The sequence below is a fragment of the Nicotiana tabacum genome, chromosome 3 (genome assembly GCF_000715075.1).
Source record: "Nicotiana tabacum cultivar K326 chromosome 3, ASM71507v2, whole genome shotgun sequence".
NCBI classification, from domain to species: domain Eukaryota; kingdom Viridiplantae; phylum Streptophyta; class Magnoliopsida; order Solanales; family Solanaceae; genus Nicotiana; species Nicotiana tabacum.
In genome coordinates, this window is record NC_134082.1 from 96,391,720 (window position 1) to 96,399,271 (window position 7,552).

Consider the following 7,552-nt stretch of genomic DNA (forward strand, 5'->3'; position numbering starts at 1 on the left):
TTTAATAATCTTACCTTCTTAAACTCGGGTGCACATTTATGTGACCCAAATCCAAATCTCAACGGAGTCGAAATGTGTCTCTAATCACGGGTACATTGATTGTGATGTGGTTCGAGATGCATGTCCATGACGTTCCAAATTCCTTTAAAAAAATAATGAATGAGACGAGCCTCGACAAACAAGAATACATAAATTGCGGCACCCTCAACGGATAGTTATTTTGAATGCATAGATTTCGAGACAGGCCGCATAGCGAACTTTACGGCTTTTCTCAAAATAACAACGCTGTCACGACCCAAAATCCCAACCCGGTCGTGATGGCGCCTCTCGTGAGGACAAGGCCAACCAATCAATAAAACAGTACATCTCTTTATAATTACTTAGCAGGAATAAGTCTAAATCATGGGCAATATAATCTTAAATGCGAAATAAACGTGATAGAACAAGGAAAACCATCCCAACTCAGCCCGAAATCGGGGTGTCACAAGTCATGAGCTACTACAGAGTTTACTAATATTTTACAAAGTCTGGAATTATCATAAATAACAAAGATAAGGGATAAAACGGGGTTGCGGACGTCAACAGCTACCTCGTTACTCCTAGTCACCGCCTGGCCAGGAAAGAATCAGCGCTCATGAGCGAACTCAGCTCTGCATGTATCTGCACACATGGTGCAGGGAGTAATGTGAGTACTCCGACTCAGTAAGTAATAAAAGTAACTACAGTCTGAAGATAAGAAAACCCAGTAAATACACAAAGTAAGCTAAAATCCAAATATGCAGCAACATATGGAACTGAGCAGCTAAACAACAGTATAGATACAAACACATGAATACAACGCAATGCATATGATGGTACATTCCCGTACCCACTACGGCGTGCAGCCCGAGCCATCCCTATTTATTTATCGTCGACGGCGCTCACTGGGGGGTGTGTACAGACTCCGGTGGGGCTCCTACAGCCCAAGCGCAATATCTTGGTCAGTCATTGTTACCTGACCGGTCAGCCATTGTTACCTGACCAATTATATCATACAGTGCCATTGTTACCACTGTTCAAGTATATCATCCAGTGTCATTGTTACCACTATTTCAAGTATATCACACAGTGTCATTGTTACCACTGTTTCAAGTCACTTTATAATCAGTCCAAAAAATAATATAATAAGCCCCTTGGGCATTTACAAAACAGAAGTTCCCAGCCCAGAATACATTTAAAAATATCATTTAAGTTTTTCAACACTTAGAATTATGGCTGAGTTTACAAAACAGCATTTAAAACCTTGGACTAAAATTAAATGATATGCAAATCATGTTAAGCAGTAATATCAATCCTTCGAAGGATTTTACAAATCGGCACAAGGCCCCAAACATGGCATCAAGCCCAGTAATATCAATGAAGTATGTGTATCAATCACCAGTATAGTATAAACATCACACGGGGTGGACCAAGTCACAATCCCCAGTAGTATCCGACCCCGCACTCGCCATGGAGTGCGTGTCACGCCTCAATATAGCGTTACGATGTGAAAGTCCGGGGTTTCAAACCCTCAGAACAGCATTTACATCTATTACTCACCTCTAGCTCGCTATGCCTTGCCTCTCTAATTGGCCTCCTCGTGTGACGAATCTGCCAAAAATCACACAAACCTCGATGAGTTCGATTTCTAAAAGACGGGGTTTTAACCATACATATCTGAAATTAGCCCCTTAATGATACTATAATGATCCCATACATTTATGTAACTTCAATCTACAATATAACACTCAATATGGCCAATATTAGTACTAGATCCCATAAATTATGCCATTTAGGCATATTATCAAACAACTTGTAGGTATAAATATTTACACCTCTTAACTATAGCATTGGTTCCTCCAACTATCACCATTAACCAACAATTCATCACACTATTATTCTTTAACAATTTATACTCCTAACATCACATATGTGATCAACCGTTCACACCCAAACCAACAAAAATTCCATCAAATAAACACCTCTAAATCCCTACCATGTTCATGTAATTAAATTGGGAATTTATGGCTTCCAACCACCATACAATAAGTTGTAATACTTGACTCATACTCATATTTCCATAATATATCCATATATGTGAGTCTAAGGTGTAGGATTTACCTTTTGGAAGAAATCTTGCAAAACCCTTCTTTGAGTTCTTGAAGGAATTTCTTGAAAATCTAAGGATTTTTAAGATCAATCCATGTTAATATAAGTGTTTGGGAGTAGTAATCAACTCAAAATACTCCAAAAATCTTACCTTAGGAGTGCAATTGGGTCCCTTGGTCGAATTGGGGGTGTTGGGGAAGCCCCAGGCTTGAGAATTACTCAATTCCTCTCATTTCCGGTCTTTAGAGTACTTAAAAACCTTCAGTCGCGTAGTTCGCGCGTTGTTCGCGCGTTTGTTCGCGCGTTTTGCTGAGCAATCTGCCTCAGACGCGCGAAATGCGCGACTTCGCGCGATACTTCGCGCGCTCTGACACCTGACCAGTGAAATGGTCATAACTTCCTGTATACACTTCCAAATGACGAACGGTTTGTTGCGTTGGAAACTAGACTCAAAGCGCTTTAATATAATAGGTTGTAGCTCACACAAATCCTTATATAACAAGAGATATTATCGTTCAAAGTGAGGCCTTGTGCGCACTCATTTACAACTTTCGTCTATTATGAAATTTCCAACTTCAAAAGTTCCCGTTAGCCATCCGAAATCATCCCGAGGTCTTCGGGACCTCAACCAAAAATACCAATACATCTTATAATATTATTCAAACTTGTTCCAATTATCAAAACACCTCGACTAATACCAAAATTATCGAATTACACCGAATTCAAGTCTAAGTTCCTTTAAAACTTCCAAAACGCTCTTTCGATCAAAACTCGACCAAAATATGTCCGAATGACTTGAAATTTTGCACACATATCCAAAAATGGCATAACTAAGCTACAGAAATTCTCGGAACTCCATTCCGACCGTCGGATCAAAATCACCTATCAACCAGAAATCGCCAAAATACTAACTTCGCCAAAATGAGCTAATTTCTTCACCGGACCTCCAAAATTAATCCCGATTGCGCTCCTAGGACTTAAATCATCCCCCGAAACTAACCGAATCATCGGAATTCAATTCCGATCCTTCTAACTCACAAGTCAATGTCCGGTTGACTTTTCCAAACTAATTCTTCCTTAAAAAGACTAATTGTCCCATTTCATACCAAACTCGATCCGCATTAACTCAAATTCACCAAGTACACATATTGAAACATGAATAAGCATTTAACGGGGAATACGAGATGAAAATTCAGGAAACAACGGTTCGGGTCGTTACATTCTCCCCAACTAAAACAAATGTTCGTCCTCGAACGTGCCCAGACTTATTCCAAAAGCCCAACAATTGCTGAATAACCTTACCATGTATATCCGGGGATGAACTCACGTCATCCTATCTCACGTAGGTCTGATAATACAATAAAACTGAAATTTCATAGCCATTTAGACCATAAACCATAGACCCACATTGTACTTTCCGAAGTCATACCCAGAATTAACACGAACCAACTGTAATAACCCACAATCCAACACTCGGAACGATAGTCTCTATTCACAGCAGTTGCCCACAATACCCAAATACCGATAGGAAACCTCTTGTTTTGCTAAAGTATTATTCCAACACATTCATATACTGCCAACTATAAATAAAACACGCGATAAAACGTAACCATTTCTCAGATCAACCATTTATAAAGTCATTTCCTCTTTTACTAATATCGCAACAGATCTCCGAGCCGAACCTCGATATTATCCTCCTAACAAGTCGGAATCGATTTTTTTGTTCGTATTCATCACTGCCCCTAATGATCACCTCGAATCCAACACACCACTCTGGTGTTATAACACCCCAATACATGCCTAAGCCACAACTTGCATAATACGCGCACCCATAAGAAACGGTCCGAACATACTCAAATCATGAGTATGACTCAACTGAGAGAGTTGTACCTCAAACTCTAGTACTGTCACAACACAAGGCTGAGACCCGGTCTCACATCATAGAAATAGGACACACAATTTGACCAGCAAGGTCATGTTTCCACACATCTTTGCTGCAATGCGCGATCTTATCCAAATACTACTCCACATGAAACACCTCAAGTCACAATGCTTGAAATCGACAACCATGCTCAATTTATGGCTGGAACCAGAGCAAATCATTACACCCACGGTGATACAAATAACACCTACTACGCACACCTGATAGAACAAAATCCAACTCACCTCGCCACTCAACTCGTGGCATTCTCGGCATAGCCCATGGCACAATAGTTCAGAATTGCCTGACGCTAAGACAACCAGTCTAAATTCTGACATCACATATAAAATCTAACATACCAGCAAGTAAAGATCTACTCGAACCTCCAAATTTTGATAGCCGTTAAATAGTACCGACGCACACGATCCACAACCACAATATAGCCTGTACATGAGAACTCCCAGTCTCTAACTCCATGTAGCACACGCATCATCATACCTTACCCCAATATTATTGAAGTGCCATCAACTTAATCACATTGGCCTTTTCTGAAACATGTAACCTCTACAAATCACTATGATTAGAAGTAAAATTTCCTTAATCATCTGAAAATCATTCACCCTAATCATCTGAAGCTCATTTCTCTAATCACCCAAAGTTGCTTGTACTGCCTAAGAATGTTATGAATTTCCATTCAGGACTGAACCATGACCTTACATACGCAATTCTCAATCCTTCACAACATATCGCATATACCATATCATCCTAAGGTAACATGAGGACTTCACCTCCCCTTCCAAACCAGGAATGTTTACGTACTCAATTAGTCAAGAGCTTTCATTGATCCCCTCTAGAAGAAAAACCATTACACATCACATACTCTGCATGACACATATAGGTCTTGTTCAAATTCTTACAATACCGACACGACGGATAAAATCTGTATAAATTCATAACACTGCCGAATCAATAATTCATTGGGTCTATACTTCTGGCAAAAACTATCACCTCATTCTGAACCAGACAATAGTCTTAGCCCCTTAATTTACTTTATATACTCAGATCGCACTGATCTCGAATTCAATGATCTTGTCTCACCCATTACGAACTTCCCAGGCAATAAGCTACCTCAGATATAATCAAAAGCTGCATATGATGCCCCAGTATACCAATAGGATACTAATTCGAACGTGTCACAAAAGGAAAACGAATTCTGGAAGGAATTACCAATCCCAACTCTGGAAGCATCACACTATACCGTGTATGAACCTGTAGCTAATGGTAACACCAACACTGGAGCTGTGGTCAGAAGTGCTTTGAGCTTCTGAAAGCTCTCCTCACACTCGCCAGACTATACAAATGGGGCACCTTTCTGAGTCAACTTGGTCAAAGGTGATGCAATAGAAGAAAACCCCTAAACAAATCGGCGATAATAGCCTGCTAGCCCAAGGAAACTCCGAATCTCTATGACTGAGGACGGTCTAGACCAACTCTACACTGCTTCTATCTTCCTTGGATCAACCTGTATACCCTCGCTGGACACTATGTGTCCCAAAAATGCCACAGAACTTAGCCAAAATTCACATTTGGAGAATTTTGCATAAAGCTTCTTCTCTCTCAATCTCTGTAACACTACACGCAAATGTTGGGCATGCTCCTCCTGGATACGCGAATACACCAGGATATCATCAACGAATACAATAACAAATACATCCAGATAAGGCTGAAATACACTGTTCATCAAATGCATGAACGTTGCTGGGGCATTTGTCAGCCCGAAAGACATAACCAAAAATTCATAGTGACCATATCTAGTCCTGAAAGCAGTCTTGGGAATATCCGACTCCCTGATTTTTAACTGGTGATAGCCCGAACGGAGATCAATCTTAGAAAATACCCTCGCTCCCTGAAGTTAATCAAATAAGTCATCAATGTGAGGCAAAGGATACTTGTTCTTCACTGTTACCTTATTCAACTGCCTATAATCAATGCACATTCTCATTGTGCCATCTTTCTTCTTCACAAATAAAATAGGTGCACCCCACGGGGACACGCTAGGCCGAATGAACCCCTTATCTAAGAGTTCCTGAAGTTGTTCCTTCAATTCTTTCAGCTCTACTGGTGCCATATGATATGATGGAATAGAAATGGGCTGAGTGCCCGACACTAAGTCAATGCCAAAATCAATGTCCCTGTCCGGTGGCATGCCCGGCAGGTCTGCAGGAAATACATTAGGAAAGTCCCTCACAACTGGGACAGAATCAATATTAGGAGTCTCAGCTCCAACATCCCGCACAAAAGCCAGATATGATAGATAACCCTCCCCAACCATACGCTGGGCTTTCAAGAAAGAAATTACTCTACTAGAGTCATAATCAGTCATGCCACGCCACTCGATCCTCGGAACACCCGGAATAGCCAAAGTAACTGTCTTAGCATGACAGTCTAGAATAGCATGATATGGAGATAACCAATCCATGCCCAGAATAATATCAAAATCTACCATGCTTAACAGCAGTAGATACACTCGGGTCTCTAGACCCCCAATAATCACAGCACATGACCGATACACACGGTCCCTAACAATAGTATCGCCCACCGGGGTAGACACATGAACAGGTAAAGTAAGAGACTCCCGGGGCATACTCAAATGACGGGCAAAATATAAAGACACATAAGAATAGGTGGATTCCGGATCAAATAAGACAGAGGCATCTGTGTGGCAGACTGAGATAATACCATAGTGAGATTAAACTCACTCTTTCATAAGCTTGTGCAAACACAATTCATCTGAAATTTTAACTCTTCCGCGTTTTCTTGCATTCACTCACATAATAGTTAAGCCTAATCTCTAGGGGACCAAATTTTTACTAAGTCCCAAATTTTTCAAAAATTTCGGCAGAGTCTCCTTTGTAATTGGGCTTATCCACCTGCCAGAGAATCACCAAAACTATCCTAACAACACGTCCACAACTTGACAAAGCATCACAATGTATATCAACAACATTAATCTCAATATTACATGTATTATATTATCAAAATTGATACATGGACATGCGTTGCACCTATTTGAATCATAACACATAGAAAATACTTTTCAATCCTCCATTATTGGGCTATTCAACAGAGTAAGAACATATTCTTTCTTTAATGTTTTCGACCCTCAAGGTGGTCTCCTTGACTCAATGATTTCGTCATAATACATTTACAGAAGCGATCTCAGCTCCCAGACTTATCTAACTAGTATGACAAATAGATTCCCCTCATAAGACAATTACCCACTAGCTTTACCTTTAGTTAATATTTTTTGTATACCTTCCACTGCCATACACATTACACAATCACTTAATCTTCCTGAGTCTAAACTCATACTGTAACATGAAATTTACTTCACTCCAAATAGGAGACATAAAAAGATCTTTCACGCACCCATAACTTGGGACTACACATCCTATCATAATGGAAATCATACACTCAATAGTTCATCTCTCATCCAGTAGACCT

The 7,552-nt window shown here is 40.2% G+C and overlaps 1 long non-coding RNA gene across 1 annotated transcript; it reads right to left on the reverse strand.

The window, feature by feature from the left end:
- Window positions 1-389: 389 nt before the first annotated feature.
- On the reverse strand, window positions 390-2,335 carry LOC142174905 (uncharacterized). Its single transcript, XR_012703985.1, has 4 exons — window positions 2,279-2,335; window positions 2,140-2,198; window positions 1,579-1,629; window positions 390-660 (listed from the first exon to the last, which is right to left on the reverse strand). It is a non-coding gene; the product is annotated as an uncharacterized LOC142174905 (long non-coding RNA).
- Between the last annotated feature and the right edge of the window lie 5,217 nt (window positions 2,336-7,552).